Source organism: Orcinus orca, chromosome 10, assembly GCF_937001465.1.
Source record: "Orcinus orca chromosome 10, mOrcOrc1.1, whole genome shotgun sequence".
Taxonomy (NCBI): Eukaryota; Metazoa; Chordata; class Mammalia; order Artiodactyla; family Delphinidae; genus Orcinus; species Orcinus orca.
In genome coordinates this window covers 32787065-32813766 of record NC_064568.1, presented here as the reverse complement: position 1 = coordinate 32813766, position 26702 = coordinate 32787065, and the positions used below count along the sequence as shown (strand labels likewise).

Below are 26702 nucleotides of genomic sequence, written 5' to 3'. Positions count from 1 at the left end.
CCGACAAGGGATGACAGAACCTTGGACCACAGTGGAGGCAATGGGAAGGAACTCAGTTTGGATGTGCTCTGAAGGTGAGGCTCACTTGACTTCTTGATAGATGGCCTGGGATTAGAGAAAGAGACAAGTAAAGGATGGCTTCAAGGCTTTTAGCCTGAGCAATACGAAGAATGGAGGTGGAATACCAACATAGGCAAGAGTGGGGAGAAGTGGGAGTTATGGGAATCAAGAGTTTGGTTTTGCCTGTGTTAAGTTTGTGATGCTATTAGACATTCAAGTGGAGATGCTGAGTAGGCGGTTTAATAGATGAGTTGGATGTGAGGGGAGAAGTAAAAACTACAATTACAAATTTGAAATCGGTGAATAGATAGCATTTAAAGCAATGAGCCTAGATAAAACCAACTAGGGACTAAGCATAGAGAGGAGAGGAGAAATCAGAGGACTGAGCCCAGGGGCAATCCAACATTAAGGGGTCTGAGAAGTGAGGAGGAAGCAGCAAAGGAGACTGAGAAGAAATAGAGGTAGGAAAAGAACCAGGAGAGTAGCATCCTGGAAATCAAGTGAAGCAAATAAGCCCAGGATGCAGGAATGACCACCTTATCAATTGCTGCTGAGCAGTTAATAGGATGAGGCCAGAGGAAAGACCACAGGACTTAGCAACAAGCAGGGCATTAATAACCTTGACTATCCAGTAGGTGGACAGTGTGAGTGAAAGTCTGACTGGAATGTGCTGTGGGAGAATGGAAGGAAAAAAGACCTTCAGGCTACTATATTTGCTCAGGCCGCTATATTGCACAATGATTTACTGATCATTTCTTTCATCAAAACTCTGTTTTAGATTTGTACACCCATGTTCATAGCAGCATTATCAGAAAAGCCAAAAGGTGGAAGCAACTGAAGTGTCCATCAACAGATGGATGAATAATCAAATGTGGTGTATACATACAAGGTATTACTCAGCTTTAAAGGAAGGAAATTCTAACACCTGCTACAACATGGATAAAACTCAAGGACATGATGCTTAGTGAAATAAAGCAGTCACAAAAAGACAAATATTGTATGGTTGACAGGAGGCATCTAGACTACTCAAAACCACAGAAACAGAAAGTAGAATGATTACTGCCAGGGGCTGAGAGCAGGGGGAAATGGAGAGTTGTTTAATGGGTACAGAGTTTCGATTTTGCAAAATGAAAAAGTTCTCAAGATTGGTTGCATAACAGTGTGAATATACTTAACACTACTGAACTGTACACTTAAGAATGGTTAAGGTAGTAAATTTTATGTTGTGTGTATTCATCACAATTTAAAAAAATTTTTTAAACCATAAATATATAACAGAAACTGTTTAAGTTCCACAACCTTCACCACTTCCATTCTGCTAGAGAGAAACCATCATCTAAAGTTAGTGTCTTTCTCATGCATGTTCTGTGCTTTTATTACATATGTATGTCCTCATAAATAGTAAAATCTAACAACAGAGTACATTGTTTTCTCATTTACATAAATGACAGCTGTCCATATTGCACAAAGCTTTTGCATTTTGGTTTTTACCTCAACAATATTTATGTTTTTAGAATTTATGTGCGGAAATAAGTGTTCTCTATTCTTTTTTTCTATTACAAACAATTTTGTAGTAAACCTCCTAGTACATAAAAAAACCCCTTTTTTTGGTAACTTTACTCTTAAGTGCCCAATAATTCTGTTCTTTATGAAACATTCTGTTTTTCTGCTTGAAATAATCCTCTACCCTTTTCATCTCTTGTATCTGTAGGGGTCAGCAAACTATAGCCCACCATCAGTTCTGGTAAATAAAGTTTTATTGAAACACTACTATATCCATTCACTTACATATTGTCTATGGTTGCTTTCATTTCATTTCATGGCAGAGTTGAATAGTTATAACAGAGACAATATGGACTCACAAAGCAAGAAATATCTACTACCTGGCCTTGTACATAAAGTTTGTCAACCCCTGGTCTAGAATATCTTCAATAATCAATCTAGCCATCGCCTTGTGTGGTAATTTAAAATACGTCCACAAATTTTATATATTCCCTTTATAAGGTGAAGCCTAAATATCTTCCCCTTGGCTGTGGACTGGACTTAATAACTCATTTCTAACAAAGAGAATACAGTAGAAGTAACATGTGTGACTTCTGAGGCTTGGTCATAAAAGACATTATGGCATCCTTCTTGCTCACATTCTTGGACCACTTGTTCTGGGAGAAGCCAGCTGCCACATCATGAAGACATTCAAGCTCTAAAGAGAGGCCCATATGACATGAAACTGAGGCCTCCTGCCAACAGTCATGTGAATAAGCCATTGTAGAAGTAGACTGTCCAGCCTCAGTGAAGCCTTCAGATGCCTGTGGCCCTACCCAACAGCTTGACTGCAACCTCTTGAGGTATTCTGGGCCAGAACCACTGAGCTAAGTGACTCCTATATTCCAGACCCACAGAATCTATGAGATAATAAGCATTTGCTGTATTAAGACACTAAGTGTTTGGGGTAATTTATTTTAAAGCCGTAGATTACAAATATGTCACAGGAGAGCCATTACCTGACCCTCCAGACTAGTCTACATCCTCCTCCACCCTCATTTAGACTTTCATAGCACTGTGTACCTTTTCTTCCTATCATTGGATATGGCTGCAATTAATAGCTTCGTGTCTGTATTTACCACTGAGTGGTAAATTCCATGAACATAGGGACCCTGTATGTCCATTATACTCCCAGTAACTAACATAGTGCCTGCCAAGAGTAAGTGCTCAATTAATATAGACACATTGAATGAAACAGTACAATTGATATTATAAGCCTGGTGGTTCTAGAATACCTTTGGACCAAAAGGAGTCTGATATGAAGGATGATAATAGCTAATAGATACTTATACACTGCTATGTGCTAAGCACTCTTCTAAGCACTTTATAAATAGTAACTTGTTTAATCATCACAATAACCTCCTTACGTAGGTAGTATTATTATCACCATTTTTTCACACCAAGAAATGGAAGCATAGAGAAGTTAATAACTTGCCCAGTCTACTGAACTGCACTGCTGGGATTTATGCCAGGAAGTCTGGTTCCAGGGTCTCTGCTTCTAACCACCATGCTTACTACCCATGTTTCACCACTTGGCTTTGATTTGATATTTAAAGGTGACACCTTTATCTCCACTGGCTTCTTTCATTGTAGCCACCTGCATAATTTTCCTTTGATTCAGTCTTCCATTTCTCAATCTTTTCTTGAGTACTTGAAAACATACAGAAACTTACTCTCAATAACAGTTGTCTGGTACTGATATCCATATTAGATATTAAAACAAATGGCAAACATGGTTAGGCATAGAGAAGTGGATAAAAAACAGTTACTTTCAAATATTAACATCATTCTCAATGTTTGAAAGATCAAGTACTAAAAAATAACTACGTAAAAGATTTAAGTGATATAATTAGTAAGACTGAATTAATAGACAATTCTATTTTGGATCCTATAGATTTCCATTTCAAGATTCCATGGAATATTTAAACAGATTGATCACATACCAGACCACCAAGAAAAATCTCAAATGGATTCCAAAAGGCAGAAGTGATATAGGACACATCCTTTGCCCACATAATAAAACAATAACAAAAGTTAAAAATGAAACCTCACTATTTGGAAAGCTCTTAAAAGTTTTAAAATTCATCCACTACAGTTAAACGGATCCTGTCCACTCCGTCTACTAGGTGTGTGACCTTAGGCAAGTGCCTGAATGTTTTCTGATCCTCAGGATGGTGAAGTTGAGTTGAGGTAAGCATGTGTAGTGCTTGGCTGGGCTGGCACTCAGCACACTCTCAATCGCTGAAACTCATCCTTATTTTTCTTGTTGCCCCTGAATGGTTGTGAGTATTCCTGAAAGTATATTACAGAATGAAGCCTGGCAGAATGCCTTCCCTGCCACTTGTTCTGTGATCTGATACTGGCTATCGTCGCCACTGGGTCTGCCTGAATAATTCAAGGAATACTGAAGGACCACTATGTGCCAGATAAAACACAGAATATACCTGCCTTACACTCCGGTGCAAGCATTCTCAGTGGAAGTGATATCATGCCTAGAGGTTTCGGGAGATGGTGAATTTCACAGTGCTGTTGGAGTGGAGAGAGTGATGAAGAGGGTGCTGGGAGATGAGGCCCAAGAGGTCAGGGCTAGGAAAAGGACAGGCTGTGTAAGGCCATTTAGGTCCTCATGAAGATCTTGGTCTTATACAGAAGACTTCAAATTCCAGAGAGATGGGAAAGCAGTTTCAATGGAAATATGTAAAAATGATATAAGCTTACTGTTTTTTTTAATTGGGGTAGAGTTATTTTACAATGTTGTGTTAGTTTCTACTGTATAGCGAAGTAAACTTACTGTTAAATTATTTTTTTAGTCTTCACAAAAAATGGATATTTGGGAACATAAGACCATACCATCTGAATCTCTGCACATACACAATTCCCTTAATTTGTTTTCATATATAACTGACTTTTTGCTAAATCTGCATTAAAGATGGTTTGACAGATTTATCTTGTTCCTTTGGACACTATGATCCTGGGAACAATAGAAAGTAATAGAATGAGATGCCAGCTTTCAAATATTTGGCCAGTGGTGTTAGCGATGTCCAAAGTTTTTTGGGATAAAGTTTGTCCCAAATAAACTAAATAATAAAGTTTAGTTATTGAATTCAATAATTACTAAGGACCTAACACGTAATAAACAATACAGAGATATCAAAGATAAATGTAACAGGGAGGGGCAAGATAGGGGTAGGGTGTTAAGGAGTACAAACTACAAAGAATAAAATAAATAAGCTACAAGGATATACTGTGCAGCACAGGGAGTATAGCCGATTTTTATAATAACTATAAATGGAGTATGACCTTTAAAAACTGTGAATCACTATGTCCCATACATGCAACTTATATGATACTGTAAATCAACTACACCTCAATAAAACTTTAAAAATTATTCAAAAAAATAAAAAATAATTTAAAATAAGATAGATGTAGCACAGTGACTATGAAACATGTCAGGTCTCAAGGAACTTGACTATCTAGTGGAAGAGGGAATACATAACTAGATTACCAGACCACAATAATAGCCACCATTTACAGAATGCTTACCATATGCCAAGCTCCACGCCTCCCATCTAGCTCCTGGGTGAATCTGCATAACACCCCTATAGGTAGGAGTTACCACCCCCATGACAAAGCTGCAAACACTCAAACTCAGAGAGTTAAATAATATGCCCAAGATCACAGAACTAGTAAACTTGAGAGTATGACCAAGGTATCTGACTCTTAAACGCACACCCTTAATTACTAACATAACACCAGGTTTAGATCGCTATTTGTGTTTCCTTCGCGCGCTGCAAATGTCTAGGGTTTTAACAGCTAACTGAACCTGACTTCTGGTTTGTTTTTCAGTCCCCTGTTAGGCCCTCACCAGTTTTGAACAATATGCTAATGGGAGAGAATGAGAGGTAAGCATCCAGGCCTGATGAGGGAAGGACTACGGAAAGCTTCATGGAAAAGTACAGGTGGGTAGTTAGTCTTTAACCATTTTTGGACTCCAACAGAAATCTACCAGAGGACTCTTTCTGAGCTGAAATACTTCTCCTTGAACCTTATATACAATGGCCTTTGTTCTACTCATTTGGGAACATGAAGAAAACGGGATCCACCTCTCCCATGATGAGAGCTTCTTTGTCCAAAGTCTTTCTTACTAAGCAGTCATTATTCTATCCACTATGTCTTATATGGCACAATGTTGGGTGCTCTCAGCAGCATCCTGGTCATTCACCTCTACCCGTGTACCTGATCTCATCTGATCTTGGAAGTTAAGCAAGCTTTGGGCCTGGTTAGTACTTGAATGGGAGAGCGCCTGAGCACAACGGATGCGACAGGTTTTTAGCGTGGAACCAAGAACCACAGAGGATTGTTTCCAGGCCTTGAAACCTAGTGAAGTTTGCCCTGCTGGATTTTGAAACTGCCTTGGACCTAGTAGCTCCCTTTTACCTTCCATTTCTCCCTTGTTTAACCTGGAACGTCTGTAACTTATCCTATGCCTAACCTATCATTGTCTATTGGAAGCAAATAAATTGTTTTAGTTTCATACGTCCCCTGATGGAGAGGAATTGTGCCTCAGGAGTTGTACATAATAGGTTATACCAAGAGCCTCATCCGTACATAATTTTAGACGATTTAGATGATGGGAATTTTGAACTGATGAGATTTGGGGACTCTGAGTTGATGTTGTAATGGGATGAGACCTTTAAGACTTTGGGATGGAGCAAGTGTATTTTTTATTTGGGAGGGACGTGAATCTGTAAGGGGCAGAGGGCAAACTACAGTCAGCAGAATAACACCCACTAACAAAGATGTCCACTCATTTCCAAAACCTGTGAATACATTATATTACATAGCAAAAGGGGCTTTCCAGATGTAATTAAGGTTACAGATATTAAGATAGGAATCTTAATATCTATATTAAGATATCTGGGTGGGCCCAGTCTAATCACATGAGCCCTTTCAAAGCTCAGAACTTATTCTGACTGAGGCAGAAGACAGAGTAGCAGATGGGGAAGCCAGAGAGACCGCTAAGCATGAGAAAGTTTCAATGTGCCACTGTTGGTTCTGAGATATAGGGGCCATGTGAAAGGACCAGAAGGGGCCTCCAAGGAATGAGGATGGTCCCCAGTTAATAGCCAACAAGGAAATGGGGACCTTGGTTCTACAAACACAAGGAACTAGATTTGACCAACAACCTAAACAAGCTTGGAAGCACACTGATCTCAAGAACCTCTAGAAAGGAGCACACTTTGGTTTTGGTCTCATGAGAGTCAAAGCAAAAAATCCAATTGAGCCATGATGTACCAGAACTGATCTATGAGCTAATAAAAAAGTTGTGCTAAATGTGTGCTAATTTTTTATGGCAGCAATAGAAACTAATATAGTGTGGTTAATCTTTTACTAACCTTTGGAATCCCCTATTAGACAGCTCTTTCCACACTGAGGTGGCATACATGGCTCTGAAGCTTCCATATACAGACGTTTGTTCTACTCTTTCAAGGAGAAAAGAACAAATCAGGTTCCTCTTCCATGGTGACAGGTTCTTATCCCATGATGACAGCTTCTCAGTCCAAAGTCTTTCTTACTAAAGAGTCCTATTCTACGCACTGTTTCTTATATGACACAGTGTCAGGTGATCTCAGCACTACCCAGGTCATTTACCTTCGTCCATTTCTATATCTTAGGTCAGATTCCTAAGAGATATAGTCTGAGACAGGGACTTTTATGTAAGTGATTTCTTAAGGGAGACTTCAGAGGGGAACCCATAAGAGAGGGAGGAAACCCATATGAAGTAGAGAAGAAAGTTGAGCAAGGATTTTGTTGTATAGGAAGTCTAGCCTGATCCAGGCCAAGATGGTAGAGGAGGAAAACCCTGAACTCACCTCTTCCCATGAACACACCAAAATTACAACTACTTACAGAGCAAGTGTCTATGAGAACCACCTGAAGACTAGAAGAAAAGATGTTCCACAACTAAATATATATATACATATATACATATATACATATATACATATATACATATATACATATATACATATATACATATATATATATATATATATATATATATATATATATATATATATATATATATATAAAGAGGGAAGCACAATGAAAGTACGAGGGGCAGAGACACGGTTAGTCAGGACCCACAATCCCAGGGAGGCAACCCACAAATGGGAAAAAGATCACAATGCTAGAAGACCTCCCGAAGGAACAAGGTGTCCAAACCCCACACTGGGCTCCTACACTGGGAAGACAAACCTGCAGAATGTCTGCCTTCGTAAACCAGCGGGGCTTATGTTTGGGAGAGATGGAGGGTTATGGAAAACAGACTCAGCTCTCAGAGGGCATGAGCAAAATCTCACACACTTCAAGTCCCAGCACAGAAGCAGTAGTCTGGAATCCTCCCTCTAGCCTATTAGCATTGGGGTCTTACCCAGCCACCAGTAAGCTGGCACCAGCTCTATGACCCACAGTCTGTGCACCTAGACACACCAGGACCTGGCCTCGCCCACTAGCGGGCCAGCAACAGCACCAGGCCCCCCAGGTTTCACACCCAACCACGTGGGGGCCCGCTCCACCCACCAGAAGTCTGGCACCAACACCAGGCTCCAAAGGCCATGCAACCAATGGCACAGAAAACCTACCCTGCCCACTGGCGGACCCACAGCCACCACATGAGGCAAGGCCTTGTAGCCAACCAAGCCAGGGGCCCACCCCGTCTACCAGCATGATGAGTAAGTTGGCTCTGCCAAAACAGAAGGTACTGGACCTCATAGGATGTCTTCCACATTTCTGCTACATTTCTCCAAGATTGAGAAATGTAACAAACCTACCTCAGACACAGAAATAAACACGGAGAATTAGGCAAATTGAGGAGACAATGAAATATGTTCCAAATAAAGGATCAAGACAAAGCCAGAAAAAATAAACTGAAAAAGTGGAGATATGCAATCTATCCAATAAAGAGTTCAAGGTAACTCTTAAAAAGGGGAAGAATAATGGATGAACACAGTGAGAATGTCAATAGAGTTTAAAGATATAAAGAAGAACCAAACAGAGCTGACAAATACAATGAATGAAGTTTTAAAATATACTAGACAAGGGCTTCCCTGGTGGCGCAGTGGTTAATAATCCTCCTGCCAATACAGGGGACACGGATTCAAGCCCTGGTCCGGGAAGATCCCACATGCCGCGGAGCAACTAAGCCCATGAGCCACAACTACTGAGCCTGCTCTCTAGAGCCCGCGAGCCACAACTACTGAGCCCACGTGCCACAACTACTGAAGCCTGTGTGCCTAAAGCCCGTGCTCCACAGCAAGTGAAGCCACCGCAACGAAAAGCCTGCGCACCGCAACGAAGAGTAGCCCCCGCCCGCCTCAACCAGAGAAAAGCCCATGCACAGCAACGAAGACCCAATGCAGCCAAAAATAAGATAAATAAAAATAAAATAAAATAAAATATACTAGATGAACTCAACAGTAGATTAAATGATACAGAGGAATGGATCAGCAATCTGCAAGACAAAGTAGTGGAAATCACCCAAGCTGAACAGAAGAAAGAATCAAAGAAATGATAGTTTGAGAAAATATCAAACATACTAACATTAGCCTTATAGGGGTCCCAGAAGGAGAAGAGTTAAGAGGAAGGGGCAGAGAAATTATTTGAAGAAATAATAGCTGAAAACGTCCCCAACCCGGGAAAGGAAACACATCCAAGTCCAGGAAGCAGAGACAGTCCCAAACAAGATGAGCCCAAAGAGGGCCACATCAAGACACATCATATTTAAAATGGCAAAAATTAAAGTGAGAATCTTAAAAGCAGCAAGAGAAAAGCAATTAGTTATGTACAAGGGAACTCCCATAAGGCTATCACCTGATGTTTCAACAGAAGCTTTGCGGATCAGAAGGGAGTGGCACAATATATCCAAAGTGATGAAAGGAAAACCCCTACAACCAAGAATACACTACTTGGCAAGGTTATCATTCAGATTTGTAGAAGAGATAAAAGGTTTTACAGATAAGCAAAACCTAAGAGTTTAGCACCACTAAACCAACTTTACAAGAAACCTTAAGTGGACTTCTTTAAGTGGAAAAGAATAGGCTACAATTAGAAATATAAAAATTATGAAAGAAAAAATCTCACTGGTAAAAGCAAACATACAGTAAAGGTAGTAGATCAACCACTTATAAAGCTAGTAGGAAAGCAAAAAGACAAAAGTAGCAAAAAACATTTATATCCACAATAAGTAGTTAAGTGATACACAAAATAAAAAGATATAAAATATGATGTCAGAAACATTAATTGTGGTTGGGAGGAACACAGGGTTGTTGGAACGCATTCAAACTAAAGAGATCATCAACTTAAAATAACCCCATATAAATTGTTTTATATGAACCTCATGGTGACCACAAACCAAAAAACTATAATAGAAACACACACAAAAAGAGAAAGGAATCCAAACACTTAAGATAGTGATCAAGTCACAAGGGAAGAGAGCAAAATAAGTGTAAGAAAACTAAAAAGAACACAAAAACAACTAGAAAACAATCAACAAAATGGCAATAAGTACGTACCTATCAAGAATTCCTTTAAATTGTAAATGGACTAAATTTGCCAATCAAAAGACAGAGTGGATGAATGGATAAAAACAAGACCCATCTATATGCTGCCTACAAGAGATTCACTTCAGAGCTAAATACACACAGAGACTGAAAGTGAGAGGATGGAAAAAAGTATTCCATGCAAATGTAAACAAAAGGAAAGCTGGGGTAGCTATACTTATATCAGACAAAACAGACTTTAAAGCAAGTATTGTAACAAGAGACAAAGAAGGGCATTACATAATGATAAAAGGATCAATCCAACAAGAAGAAACACCAATTGTAAATATATATGCACTGAACATAGGAGCACCTAAATACATAAAGCAAATATTGACAGAGATAAAAAGAGAAATTGACAGTAATACAATAGTTAGTAGGGAACTTTAGCACCCTACTTACCTCAATGGACAGATCATCCAGACAATCAATGAGAAAACCCTGATCTTAAATGATACATCAGATGGAATTAACAGACACATAAAAAACATTTCATCCAAAAACAGCAGAAAAACATTCTTTTCAAGTGCACATGGAACATTCTCCAGGATAGATCACAGGCTAAGCTACAAAACAAATCTCAATGAATTTAAAAAGACTGAAATCATATCAAGCATGTTTCCTGACCACAATGGTATAAGATTAGAAATAAACTACAAGGAAAAAACTGCAAAAAACACAAACACAAAACACTATGCTACTAAACAACCAGTGTGTCCTGAAGCAAAGAGGAAATGAAAACACAATGATCCAAAATGAATGGGTTGCAAAAGCAAATCTAAGAGGGAAATTTAAAACAATACAGACCTAACTCAGGAAACAAGAAAAATTTCATATAAACAATCTAACCTTAAGCCTAAAGGAACTAGAAAAAGCACACACAACACTCAAAGTTAGAAGGAAGGAAATAATAAAGATCAGAGCAGAAGCAAATGAAATAGACTAAGAAAAACATAGAAAAAAAATCAATAAAACTAAGAATTAGTTCTTAGAAAACATAAAATTGATAAAAATTGATAAACCTTTAGCCAGACTCATCAAGAAAAAAATGAAAGAGGCCCAAATAAATAAAATCGGAAATGAAAGAGAGTGAGAGGCTTCGGCAGCCATGGCTCCCAACGTGCCCGCAGCCAAATGGGCCCAAGGGTGTCCTAAAGGCATCCGGTCTGTGCTGCTGGGGCCGCCCAGAGCCAGCAAGGGTACCCAGGCACCCAAATTCACTGAAAGCTTCTGTGTCTGCCATTTGTCTACTGGAGACATTCTGAAGGCCACAGTGGCTTCTGGCTCAGAGCTGGGAAAAAAGCTGAAGGCAACTATGGATGCCAGGAAACTGGTGAGAGATGGAATGGTCGTGGAGTGCACTGAGAAAAATTTGGAGACCCCTCCATGCAAAAATGGTTTTCTTCTAGATGGCTTCCCTTGAACTGTGGGGCAGGCAGAAATGCTTGATGACCTCATGGAAAAGAGGAAACAGAAGCTTGATTCTGTGACTGAATTCAGCATTCCAGACTCTCTGCTGATCTGGAGAATCACAGGATGACAGATTCACCCCCAGAGTGGCCACTCCTACCACAAGGAGTTCAACTCCTCAAGGGAGCCCATGAAAGATGACATCACAGGGGAACCCTTGGTCCACCGATCAGATGATAATGAGAAGGCCTTAAAAATCTGCCTGGAGGCCTACCACACTCAGACAACCCCACTGGTTTACTACAGTAGACGGGGGATCCACTCTACCACTGATTCATCCCAGACCCCCGATGTCATGTCTGCAAGCATCCTAGCAGCCTTCTCCAAAGCTACATCCTAGTAACAGAAGGCCAAGGCTGCACCACTGCTCATCACTCCATGGCATGATCCCTGCTCTTAGATACTGGGCAGAGGGCAGGGGTGGTCAGGGTAAGGATGGAGAGGGAGGAGTGGTGAGGGGTCAAGAGGAGAATGGGAAGAGCAGCAGTGCTGCGGTGAAGTGATTTCTTTTACATGGAGTAGAAGTCTCAAAAAGTATAAGGGAAAAATTAATTTTTTAAAACACTGACTGGAGGGTATAAATAGAAACAGGGAGAGGCAGTATTATTTCTAAGGAATCACATTGGCATTTACTCCAGACTGGTGACAGTATTTTTTAAAGCCAGTGCCCTAAGACCTCAGCTTTTATGGGAACCTCATGCCAGCCCAGGAACGCAGGAAATCACACTGTTGTCCTGTCTGTCCTGTAGCTTGGAACAGGGCAGGAGTTAACTACTAACCCTGGCTCCCCATACCATGAGATCAAAAAGTCATCTCCCCATTTGAAAGAGATATGGAGTGTGTACATGGGAGCAGTGGCTCAGCACATCAGGTTTACTGGAGTCGTGGGGCAGGTGGGACAGCTGGTCTCACCCCCCTCCCAACTTATCACTGATTTACCAGCCCACCTGCTCTCGTGGGTAAGCTCTTGGCAGCCACCCAGCATATGCCACATTCCTACACTCTTGCCTTCCTCCACCCATGTCGTGTGAAAGAACCCTTTTTAATAAATAAGCAAGTGTCCTAAGCAACATTATCCAAAGACTGTCCTTTCCATCCTCAAATCCTGTGACTGGGATCACTCAACAGCACTGTGATGTATTATTTTCAATGAGGTGCCTTTCTTAACTATGTTAAAAGTTTGTAAAAAAAAAAAAAAAAAGGAAAGGAAGTAGGGAAGGGAGGGAGGGAGGGAGGAATGAAAGACAAGTTACAACCGACACCACAGAAATCCAAAGGATTAAGAGACTACTATGAACAGTCATATGCCAATAAAATGGATAACCTAGAAGAAGTGGATAAATTCCTAGAAACATACAATCTCCAAAGATGGCATCAGGAAGAAATAAAAAAATATGAACAGATTACCAGTAATGAAACTGAATCAGTTACTTCTAAAACAAAATCCCAAGAAACAAAAGTCGGGACAAGACAGCTTCACAGGTGAATTCTACCAAGCATTTAAAGGTGAGCTGACACCTATCCTAGTCAGACTATTCCAAAAGATTAAGAGGAAGGAATGCTTCTGAACTCATTCTACAAGGCCAGCATCACTGTGATACCAAAGACAGACAAAGATTTTCACAAAGAAAGAAAATTATAGGCCAATATCATTGATGGACATAGATGCAAAAATCCTCAATGAAATATTAGCAAACAGAATTCAGCAGTACATTAAAAGGATCATACACCATAATCAAGAGGGATTTATCCCAGGGATGCAACAATGGTTTAATATCCTCAAATTAATCAATGCGGTACACCACATTAACAAACTGAAGACTAAAAATCATATGATCATCTCAATAGATGCAGAAAAAACATGACAAAATTCAACATCTATTTATGGTAACAACTCTCAACAAAGTGGGTATAGAGGGAACATATCTCAATGTAAGAAAGTCTATATATGACAAACCCACAGCCAACATCATAGTCAACAGAGAAAAGCTGAAAGCATTCCCTTTAATTGAGGAACAAGACAAGGATGCCCACTCTTGCCACTTTTATTCAACATAGTATCAGGAGTCTTAGTTAAGCAAGACACATAATACTGAAAATCCTAGCCACAGGAATCAGAAAAAGAAATAAAAGGAACCCAAATTACAAAGAAAGAAGTAAAACTGTCACCATTTACAGATGACATGATAATATATACAGAAAATCTTAAATCCAAAAAACTATGAGAATAAATGAATTCAGTAAAATTGCAGGATACAAAATATATAGAAATCTGTTGCATTTGTATTCATTAACAAACTCTCAGAAAGAAAAAGTAATAAAACAACCTCACTTACAATTTCATCAAAAAGAATAAAATACCTAGGAATAAACCTAGAAAAGGAGGTAAAAGATTTGTCCTTAGAAGACTGTAAGACAGGGATGAGAGAAATTGATTATGACTCAAGCAGATGGAAAGATATGCCACACTCATGGACTGTACTGAATATTGTTAAAATGACCATACTATTCAAGCAATCTACAGATTCAGTGCAATCCCTATCAAAATTCCAATGCATTTTTCAAAGAACTAGAACAAATAATCCTAAAATTTATATGGAAACACAAAAGACCCTGAAGAGCCAAAGCAATCTTGAGAAAGAAGAACAAAGTTAGAAGTATCATGCTCCCTAATTGCAACCTACATCTACAAAGCTACAGTAATCAAAACAGTATCATACTGATACCAGAACAGACATGTAAATCAATGGAACACAATAGAGAGTGCAGAAATAAACCCATGCTTATATGGTCAATTAATTTATGACAAAGGAAGCAAAAGTATACAATGGGGAAAAGACAGCCTTGTAAATGATGTGGGGAAAACTGGACAGCTACATACAAACTAACCAAACTGGACTACTTTCTCACACCATATACAAAAATAAACTCAAAACGGATTGAAGGCTTAAATATAAGACCTGATATCATAAAACTCCAAGAGGAAAATATAAGCAGTACACTATTTGACATCTATCTTAGCAGTATTTTTTTTTTTGCTTTGTCTCCTCAGACAAGGAAAACAAAAACAAAAATAAGCAAATAGGACTACATTAAACTAAATGCTTCTGCACAGAAAAGGACACTACCAAGAGAACATAAACGGGACCTCCCTGGTGGCCCAGTGGGTAAAACTCTATGCTCCCAATGCAGGGGGACCAGGTTCGATCCCTGTTTGGGGAACTAAGAGTTCACATGCATGCTGCAACTGAGAGTCTGCATGCCTCAACTAAGAAGCCCACATGCCACAACTAAAAAGCCGGCATGCGGGGGGTTCCAAGATAGCAGACGAGTAGGAGGACGGATGCATCAGGAATACATCTAAAAATGCAACAGTTCTCACAGAACACCGGCAGAACACTAGCAGAAGACCCTGGACACCAGAAAGGACTATAAAGATCCCCACATAACTGGGTAGGACAAAAGAAAGAAGGGAGAAGGAGGAGGGGAGGAAGTGGGACAGGACCTGCACCATGGGGGGTGGAGGGGATAAATGAAGCAGGGGAGAGATTTCCACATCCGGGGAAGCCCCCTCACCGACAGCAAAATAGGTTGGGACAGAAGGGAAACATTTGAGGCTGTCAGAGGAGGTTGAAGCAACCGATCTGTGGCAGACGAGCCACCACAGTCCTGCGTGCCCCAGGCAGGGACGTGTGTCCACCACTGCACACAGGGGCTGGGAGCTGGTGCGTGGTGATTAGAGAGCAAACCTGGGGCGACGACTGCTGCTGGCTGTGGGGAGATGGCCTGAGGGGACGGGAGGGAGGTAATCCACAACAGGGAATGCCTATGAAGGAAAACCATACTGCGATGGAAGCAGGGTACTACTGCTGAGTCACACGGAGCCACCACTGTAGCCTCTGTCTCTCCACAAACCGGCACCTGCAGCCAGGCCATAAAAAAAGTCCTACCAGGGCTGACCTTCACGCATCTGCCGCTGGGCACTAAAAGAAACCCGGCCAGGGCTGGCCCTCGCATGCCTACCACCAGGCACTAGAAAAAGCCTAGCCAGGGCTGGCCTTCAGCAACTTCCACCAGGCTCCCACTAGGGTCATATCTCTTGAGCCCATGGCCGCTGGCTTCCTTGCACACCTGGCACCACCAGGGCTCCCATGATCCAAGGAGCCATACCACCTCCACGCCCTGTCCTCACCAGGGCAGACCCAAGTGCTCCAGGGCAGCCTTGGTAGCAAACTCCTGTGGGTGGCCCACATGCAGAGGTGGGGATGAAACCACAGACAAGCCCCAGGGGTGGGGTGACTAAGGAAGAGGAGCAAAAATCTTTCCATCAGTTGTACAACCTGCAGGTTAAATCCCCGTCATCAGCTAGGGAGACCCTCCATGTACAGAATATCTGAGCGGACGAGTGTTCCCACAAATGATAACAGTCTAGCTCTAGCAGCCGTGGACTTTGGGGGCAAGCACATGTGGGAATAGGGCCACATCAGAGTCTAAGCTGTCTCCACAGGCCCACAGCAGATCCAGAGACCAGCCTAGGCACTGGAGGGCCTCGTGGGGAGGCAGAGGTGGGCTGTGGCTCATAGCGGGGGCAAGGACACTGACAGCTGAGACCCCAGGAAAACATTATTACTACTATCATGTTTTGATTTGTTCTGTTGCTAGTTCTGTTTTGGGGGTTTCTTTTTAATTTTTATTTTTATGTAGTCCTTGGGGATTTTTTTAAACATATTTTTTTATCTTTTTATATATTTCTATTTTTACTTTGCTTTTCTGTTCTGTTTTTTCTTTTTTTAATGTATTTTTCATCTTTTATATTTCTATTTTTACTTTGCTCTCCTGCTGTCCTGTGGTTTTTTTCCCTTTTCCTTTTTTTTTTCCTTTTAATCACTTTTGTCTGTTTCTTCTGTTTTCGTTGCTTTATTCTTCAGCTGGCACTCTGCTTTGGTTTTGTTTTTTGTTCTCTGTTTTTGTTAGTTTTGTTTTTAATTGTTTGATTTCATTTTGGGGTTCTTTTGTCTGTGTGGTGTTCTCTTCTTTTTTGTTTTCTTTGGTTGTTTTTGTTTCTTTTGGGTGTGTTTCTTTGTTTCTGTTCTTCAATCTTTGATTTTGCTTTTACCATTTGTCTGGGGTTTTGTTTGTCTTTTTTTTCTTCTTCTTTAATCCCCTTTATTGCCATGACAAGTAGCTTGCAGGGTTGTGGCTTCCCGACCAGAAGTTGGGCCTGAGCCTCTGGGGTGGGAGCACTGAGTCCAGGATGCTGGACCACCAGAGAATTCCTGGCCCCAGAGAATATTAACAGTGAGAGCTCTCACAGAGGCCTCCATCCAAATCCAAGACCCAGTTCCACCCAATTGCCAGCAGCCCCCACCACTAGACACCTCATGCCAAACAACAAGCAAGACAGGAACACAAACCCACCCATCAGCAGACAGGCTGCCTAAAGTCATACTAAGCTCACAGAAAACCCAAAACACACCACCTGACATGGTCCTGCCCATCAGAGGGAAAAGACTCAGCTCCACCCTCCAAAATGCAGGAACCAGTCCCTCCCCCCTGGAAACCTACACAAGTCACTGGACCAACTTCACTCACTGGGGGCAGAGACCAGAAGCAAGAGGAACTACGACCCTGCAGCCTGGGGAAAAGAGACCTCAAACACAATAAGTTAGAAAAAATGAGAAGACACAGAAATATCTTGCAGATGAAGGAACAAGGTAAAAACCCCCAAAACCAAATAAATGAAGAGGAAATAGGCAATCTACCTGAAAAAGAATTCAGAGTAATGATAGTAAAGATGATCCAGAATCTCAGAAATAGAAGGGAGGCACGGATGGAGAAGATGCAAGAAATGTTTAACAAGGACCTAGAAGAACTAAAGAACAAACAATCAGTGATGAACAACACAATAAATGAAATGAAAAATACACTAGAAGGTATCAACAGCAGAATAACTAAGGCAGAAGAACGGATGAGTGAATTGGAAGATAGAATGGTGGAAATAACTGCCGAGGAGCAGAATAAAGAAAAAAGGATGAAAAGAAATGAGGACAGTCTCAGAGACCTCTGGGACAACATTAAGTGCAGCAACATTCGAATTATAGGGGTCCCAGAAGAAGAAGAGAAAAAGAAAGGGACTGAGAAAATATGTGAAGAGATTATAATCAAAAACATCCTTAACAAGGGAAAGGAAATAGTCAATCAAGTCCAGGAAGCACAGAGAGTCCCATACAGGATAAACCCAAGGAGAAACACACCAAGACACATATTAATCAAACTAACAAAAACTAAACACAAAGAAAAAATATTAAAAGCAGCAAGGGAAAAACAAGAAATAACATACAAGGGAATTCTCATAAGGTCAACAGCTGATCTTTCAGCAGAAATTCTGCAGGCCAGAAGGGAGTGCAGGATATATTAAAAGTGATGAAAGGGAAAAAACTACAACCAAGATTATTCTACCCAGCAAGGATCTCATTCAGATTTGATGGAGAAATCAAAAGCTTTTCAATCAAGCGAAAGTTAAGAGAATTCAGCACCACCAAACCAGCTTTACAACAAATGCTAAAGGAACTTCTCTAGGCAGGAAACACAAGAGAAGGAAAAGACATACAGAAACAAACCCCAAATAATTCAGAATATGGTAATAAGAACATACATATCAGTAATTACCTTAAATGTAAATGGATTAAATGCTCCAACCAAAAGACACAGATTGGCTGAATGGATACAAAAACAAGACCCGTATATATCCTGTCTACAAGAGACCCACCTCACGCCTAGGGACACATGCAGACTGAAAGTGGTGGGATGGAAAAAGATATTCCATGCAAATGGAAATCAAAACAACACTGGACTAGCAATTCCCGTATCAGACAAAATAGACTTTAAAGAATGTTACAAGAGACAAGGAAGGACACTACATAATGATTAAGGCATCAGTCCAAGAGGAAGACATAACAATTGTAAATATTTATTCACCCAGCATAGGAGCACCTGAATACATAAGGCAAATACTAACAGCTATAAAAGGGGAAATCAACAGTAACACAATTATAGTGGGGGACTTTAACACCCCACTTACACCAGTGGACAGATCAGACAAAAAATTAATAAGAAAACACAAGCCTTAAATGACACATTAGACCAGATGGACTTAACTGGTATCTTCAGGACATTCCATCCAAAAACAGCAGAATACACTTTCTTCTCAAGTGCACATGGAACATTCTCCAGGACAGATCATATTTTGGGCCACAAATAAAGCCTCAGTAAATTTAAGAAAACTGAAATCGTATCAAGCATCTTTTCTGACCACAATGCTATGAGATTAGATGTCAATTACAGGGGAAAAAAACCTGTAGAAAACACAAACACATGGAGGCTAAACCATATGCTACAAGATAACCAAGAGATCACTGAAAAAATCAAAGAGGAAATCAAAAAAATACAGAAACAAACAACAACAAAAACACTATGACCCAAAACCTATGTGATGCAGCAAAAGCAGTTCTAAGAGGGAAATTTATAGCAATACAATCCTACCTCAAGAAACAAGAAAAATCTCAAACAACCTAACCTTACACCTAAAGCAATAAGAGAAAGAAGAGCAACAACAACAAAAAAACCCAAAGTTAGTAGAAGGAAAGGAATCATACAGACCAGAGCAGAAACTAATGAAAAACAAATGAAGAAAACAATAGCAAAGATCAATAAAACTAAAAGGTGGTTCTTTGAGAAGATAAACAAAATTGATAAACCATTAGCCAGACTCATCAAGAAAAAAAGGGAGAAGACTCAAATTAATAAAATTAGAAATGAAAAAGGAGACATTACAACTGACACCACAGAAATACAAAGGATCATAAGGGACTACTATAAGCAACTATATGCCAATAAGATGGACAACCTGGAAGAAATGGACAAATTCTTAGAAAAGTACAACCTTCCAAGACTGAACCAGGAAGAAATAGAAAATATGAACAGACCAATCACAAGCACTGAAATTGAAACTGTGATTAAAAATCTTCCAACAAACAAAAGCCCAGGACCAGATGGCTTCACAGGCGAATTCTATCAAACATTTAAAGAAGAGCTAACACTTATCCTTGTCAAACTCTTCCAAAAAATTGCAGAGGGAAGAACACTCCCAAACTCATTCTATGAGGCCACCATCACCGATACCAAAACCAAAAATATCAAGAAAAAAAGAAAACAGTGCACACCAATGTCACTGACGAACATAGATGCAAAAGTCCTCAACAAAATACTAGCAAACAGAATCCAACAACACATTAAAAGGATCATACACCATGACCAAGTGGGATTTATCCCAGGGATGCAAAGATTCTTCACTACATGCAAATAAATCAATGTGATACACCATATGAACAAACTGAAGGACAAAAACCATATGATAATCTCAGTAGCTGGAAAAGCTTTTGACAAAATTCAACACCCATCTATGATAAAAACTCTCCAGAAAGTAGGCATAGAGGGAACCTACTTCAACACAATAAAGGCCAAATATGACAAACCCACAGCAAACATCATTCTCAATGGTGGAAAACTGAAACCATTTCCTGTAATATCAGAACAAAACAAGGGTCCCACTATTATTCAACATAGTTTTGGAAGTCCTAGCCATGGCAATCAGAGGGAAAAAAAAGAAATAAAAGGAATACAAATTGGAAAAGAAGTAAAACTGTCACTGTTTGCAGATGACATGATACTATACATAGAAAATCCTAAAGATGCCACCAGAAAACTACTAGAGCTAATCAATGAATTTGGTGAAGTAGCAGGATACAAAATTAATGCACAGAAATCTCTCACATTCACATACACTAACAACGAAAGATCAGAAAGAGAAATTAAGGAAAGAATCCCAGTTATCACTGCAAGCACAAGAATAAAATACCTAGTAATAACCTACCTAAGGAGGCAAAAGACCTCTATTCAGAAAACTGTAAGACACTGATGAAAGAAATAAAAGATGACACAAACAGATGGAGAGATATACCATGTTCTTGGATTGGAAGAATCAATAATGTGAAAATGACTATACTACCCAAAGTAATCTACAGATTCAATGCAATCCTATCAAATTACCAGTGGCATTTTTCACAGAACTAGAACAAAAAATTTACAAATTGTATGGAAACACAAAAGACCCCAAATAACCAAAGCCATCTTGAGAAAGAAAAATGCAGCTGGAGGAATCTGGCTCCCTGACTTCAGACTATACTACAAAGCTACAGTAATCAAGACAGTATGGTACTGGCACAAAAGCAGAAATACAGATCAATGGAACAGGACAGAAAGCCCAGAGATAAAACCACGCACATACAGTCACCTTATCTTTGACAAAAGAGGCAAGAATATACAATGGAGAAAAGACAGCCTCTTCAATGAGTGGTTCTGGGAAAACTGGATAGCTACATGTAAAAGAATGAAATTAGAACACTTCCTAATACCAAAACAAAACTCAAAAATAAACTCAAAATGAATTAAAGACCTAAATGTAAGGCCAGACACTATAAAACTCTTAGAAGAAAACATAGGCAGAAGAACACTCTTTGACATAAATATCAGCAAGATTCTTTTTGACCCACCTCGTAGGGTAATGAAAATAAAAACAAAAATAAATAAATGGGACCTAATGAAACTTAAAAGCTTTTGCACAGCAAAGGAAACCATAAACAAGATGAAAAGACAACCCTCAGAATGGGAGAAAGTATTTGCAAACGAAGCAACAGAGAAAGGATTAATCTCCAAAATATAGAAGAAGCTCATGCAGTCAATAACAAAAAAACAAACAACCCAATCAAAAAATGGGCAGAATGGAACTCCCTGGTGGCACAGTGGTTAAGAATCTGCCTGCCAATGCAGGGGACATGGGTTTGATCCCTGGTCCGGGACGATCCCACATGCCACGGAGTAACTAAGCCTGTGTGTCACACTACTGAGCCTGAGCTCTAGAGCCCGTGAGCCACAACTATTGACCTCGCGTGCCACAACTACTGAAGCTCACACGCCTAGAGCCCATGCTCCACAACAAGAGAAGCCACGACAGTGAAGAGTAGCCCCCACTCGACTCAACTAGAGAAAGCCTGCACGCAGCAACGAAGACCCAATGCAGCCAAAACTGAAAATAAGTAAATAAAAACAAATTTTTTTAAAAGGGCAGAAGACCTAAATAGACACTTCTCCAAAGAAGACCTAGAGATGGCCAACAAACACATGAAAAGATGTTCAACCTCACTAATTACTAGAGAAATGCAAATCAAAACTACCATGAGGCATCACCTCATACCAGTCAGAATGGCCATCATCAAAAAATCTACAAACAGTAAGTGCTGGAGACAGTGTGGAAAAAATGGAACCCTCTTGCACTGTTGGTGGGAATGTAAATTGATTCAGCCATTGTGGAGAACAGTATGGAGGTTCCTTACAAAACTAAAAACAGAACTACATTATGACCCAGCAATCCCACTACTGGGCATTATACCCTGAGAAAAACATAATTCAAAAAGATACATGTACCACAATGTTCACTGCAGCACTATTTACAATAGCCAGGACATGGCAGCAACCTAAATGTCCATCGACAGATGGATGGATAAAGAAGATGTGGCACATGTATACAATGGAATATTACTCAGCCATGAAGAGGAATGAAATTGAGTTATTTGTAGTGAGATGGACGGAACTAGAGTCTGTCATACAGAGTGAAGTAAGTCAGAAGGAGAAAAACAAATACTGTATGCTAACACATATATATGGAATCTAAAATAACGGTACTGATCAACCTAGTGGCAGGGCAGCAATAAAGACACAGGCATAGAGAATGGACTTGAGGACACAGGGGCAGAAGAGGAAGCTGGGAGAAGTGAGAGAGTAGCACTGACATATATACACTACCAAATGTAAAATAGATAGCTAGTGGGAAGCAGCTGCATAGCACAGGGAGATCAGCTCGATGCTTCGTGACCACCTAGAGGGGTGGGATAGGGAGGGTGGGAGGGAGGCTCAAGAGGGAGGGGATATGGGGATATATATACGTATAGCTAATTTACTTTGTTGTACAGCAGAAACTAACACAACATTGTAAAGCAATTATACTTCAATAAACATGTGGGAAAAAAAAGACACACACACCACAATGTTCATTGACGTCCTATTTACAACAGCTAGGACATGGAAACAACCTAAATGTCCATTAACAGAGGAATGGATAAAGAAGATGTGATACATATATACAATAGAATATTACTCAGCCATAAAAATGGAATGAAATTGTGTCATTTGTAGTGAGGTGGATGGACCTAGAATCTGTCAGAGTGAAGTAAGCCAGAAAAAGGAAAAACAAATATCGTATATTAACGCATATATATGGAATCTAGAAAAATTATACTGATGAACCTATTTGCAGTGCAGGAGAAGAGGCACAGATGTAGAGAATGGAGTTGTGGACACAGGGTGGGAAGGAGAGGGTGGGATGAACTGAGAGAGTAGCACTGACATATATACGCTATCATGTGTAAAATAGTAGCTAGTGGGAAGCTGCTGTATAGCACAGGGAGCTCAGCTCGGTGCTCTGTGATGACCTAGAGAGGTGGGATGGGTGGGAGGCTCCAGAGGGAGGGGATATATGTACACATATAGCTGATTCACTCTGTTCTGTTAGCAGAAACTAACACAGTATTATAAAACAATTATACTCTAATTAAAAAAAAAAAAAAAGCCCACATGCTGCAGTGAAGATCCCATGTGCCCCAACTAAGACCCAGCACAGCCAAAATAAATAATACATAAACAAATAACTATTAAAAAAAAAGAAAACATAAAGGCTGCCTACTGAATGGGAGAAGATATTTGCACATGATATATCTGATAAGGGATTAATATCCAAAATATACAAAGAACTCGTACAATCCAACATCAAAAAACAACCTGATTTAAAACTGGGCAGAGGACCTGAATAGACGTTTTTCCAAAGAAGACAGGCAGATGGCCAACAGACACATGAAAAGATACTCAACATCACTAACCAACAGAGAAATACAAATCAAAACCACAAGGAGGTATCACCTCACTCCTGTCAGAATGGCTATCAACAAAAAGAAAACAAATAACAAGCATTGGTGAGAATGTGAAGAAAAGGAAACCCTTGTGCACTGTTGGTGGAATTGTAAACTGATGCATCCACTGTGGAAAACGATATGGAGGTCCCTCAAAAAACTAAAAATAGAACTGCCATATGATCCAGCAATTTTACTTTTGGATATTTACCCCCCACACACACAAAAAGCAAAAACACTAATTCAAAAAGATATATACACCCCAGTGTTCACTGCAACTTTATTTACAATAGTCAGGATATGAAAGCAACCTGCATCCATCAATAGATGAATGGATAAAGAAGATGTGGTATAAATATACAATGAAATGTTAGCCAAAAAAAGTGACATCTTGCCATTTGCAACAACATGGATGGACCTGGAAGGTATTGTGCTAAGTGAAATAAGTCATACAGAGATGATCTCGTACGATCTCACTTATATGTGCAATCCAAAAAACAAAGCAAACGAAAAGAGACATAGATACAGAGAATATGGTTGCCAGAGGGGAGCTGGGTAGGAGTAGAAGTGAAGCAGGTGAAGGGAATTAAAAAGCATAGACCTCCAGCTATAAAATAAGCCACAGGGACAGAGCACACAGCAAAAGGAATATGATCAATAATATTGTAATAGCTTTGTATGAGGACGGATGCTTACCAGATTTATTGTGGTGATCATTTCATAGTGTATGCAAATGTCAAATTACTATGTAGTACACCTGAAACCGCATATCATATTGTGCTGTATCTTATTTTTTTAAAAAAGAAAGAAAATTAAGCCTAAGCCCGCAGGAGCTCTGGGGAGCCCCCTCTGCCCCAGAATTTACCCCACTTGACTCCAGCTTCTTTACTGAGCTTCTGTAACTCTGCTCTAGTCACTGCATGGGGGCTACCTGGACACTTCTGGACAGGAGGAAGTATGGCAACTCTAACCACATGAAGGCACACCTCTAGGAAAGATCACAGGTATGAGTCTTGGCAGCAGCACCCACAGCTACTGGAAGATGGGCACACCTGCCCAGTAAATGGGAGGCCAGGGGGTCTGAGCCAGGCAGAATTAGCATCTGCTATAGTTCATGATTCAGAGGTCGTGCACAGAACTCCAGCTTTGGTGTGAACCAGCACAGAGTGAGTAGGGCTGGATTCCATTTCTTCTATTCTAGATAACTGGCTTTAAAACTTTCATTTTAACAGTAAAAGTTTTTTTTGTTCCCAAACAAAATTCTACATCACACACAGACGATAAAATTGAGCATCTAGTATGTTTCAGACAGTGTGACAGATCCTAGAGATAGGGAGGAAGTTAAACAGATTTGTCCCTGCCATCATGAGGCTTACTGTCTGGTAAGAGAGACAGAAGAAATAGGAAAAGAAACAAACTAAAAACCGCAAATATATACAGAAGGTAAGTGCTGTACCAACAACAGCAATAAATGGATGCTGTGATGGAGGTAATGGGGGAGGGAAATTTACGATCCAGAGCCATGCTGAACATGTGGTCAAATTTCTAATTCTTTAGCTCTGAACTGTAGTATCAGTTAAGGTACTTTATTTTTCCCTGTTATCATCCCCCTTAAATTTCTTTTTTTTTAAAACATCTTTATTGGAGTATAATTGCTTTACAATGGTGTGTTAGTTTCTGCTTTATAACAAAGTGAATCAGCTATACGTATACATATATTCCCAAATATCCTCCCTCTTGCGTCTCCCTCCCACCCTCCCTATCCCCACCCCTCTAGGTGGTCACAAAGCACCGAGCTAATCTCCCTGTGCTATGCGGCTGCTTCCCACTAGCCACCCCTTAACTTTAATCTAGTGATCAGGGAAGAACTCCCACAGTGGGAAACATTCAAGCTAAGACCTGGAGGATGAGCAGGAGCCAGCCATGCAAACACCTGTTGGGAGAGTGGTTCAAGAAGAGAACAAAGAAGTGGAAGAAAGTGGATCTATTGTGACTGATGGGGTGGGAGGAGAGGAAAGACCTGGAGCCCACCCACTCCATTGCAGGGATCCCTAAAGCACCTTCTGGGAACTCCAGGCCACCTTAAAATGTCATTTGAGAGCCATAATTCTGGGTATCATACTTCTGGTCACAGATTCTAAAACTGGATTGAAGAAAGTCACTGGCTTTCTGTCCAGTTACCCTCAGGGACCACCCAACCATCTTTCCACATTCTTGGATCTTTATACACTTTTTGTCATGTCCCTTTCTTTCTCAAGTACTTGGAGAAGGCGTGGGGGAGGGAGGGCCTGGCTTGCTTCACAGCTCTAACCAGAGGGCCCATTTTAGAGATGCCAGCAGGGGATGGCATATGAATCAACAGCATGTTCCCTGCACACCCCCACGGTCCAGATGGCTGCATGTCACAGGAGGAGAGGGCGGCTCCTCCGCAGAAGACTACCCTGGCTGGAAACACACGCCATACTTTGGACCACGAAGGGAACACACTGTGGTAGTGGTGGTGACATTTTTACAAGAAAAGGACACAGTATTTCTTTTGCAACATTTTCATTTCAAACACCCATCTGTAGTAAAACCTTATAGTGTAAGATACTGAGGGCTCATAGAATCGGAAAGCACCATAGGAACTAGCTGGTGCAGCTTCTCACTCACAGTGTGAATCTCTTCCTATCCCTGATGTGGGTCACTGAGCTGAAGTTTGAAATTTTTACATCTGGGCAGTCACAACTCCACGAAGCAACTCTGATAGTTGGAAAGTTTTCTTTACATATGTTAACTCAAAATCTGCTCCCTCTGACTCTCCTCCATCTGGTGTGGTTCTTCATTACACAGAATTTAATAACACCCATGCTGGCCATTCAGCGAGGTCTTGACATTTCCCAAGCACTGTGCTAAGTACATGACATAAAATACCTCATCTCACCCTCAACCCAAACTTGGGAGATAAGCA

At 40.4% G+C, this 26702-nt stretch overlaps 1 protein-coding gene and 1 pseudogene across 5 annotated transcripts in view; one reads left to right on the top strand and one right to left on the bottom strand.

Annotated features, from left to right (window-relative positions):
- The window catches only part of ERC2 (ELKS/RAB6-interacting/CAST family member 2), a 962057-nt gene that overhangs the window by 686922 nt on the left and 248433 nt on the right, over window positions 1–26702 (bottom strand). The gene's annotated exons all lie outside the window — the stretch shown is intronic.
- On the top strand, window positions 11311–12012 carry LOC101279633 (adenylate kinase 2, mitochondrial-like; annotated as a pseudogene).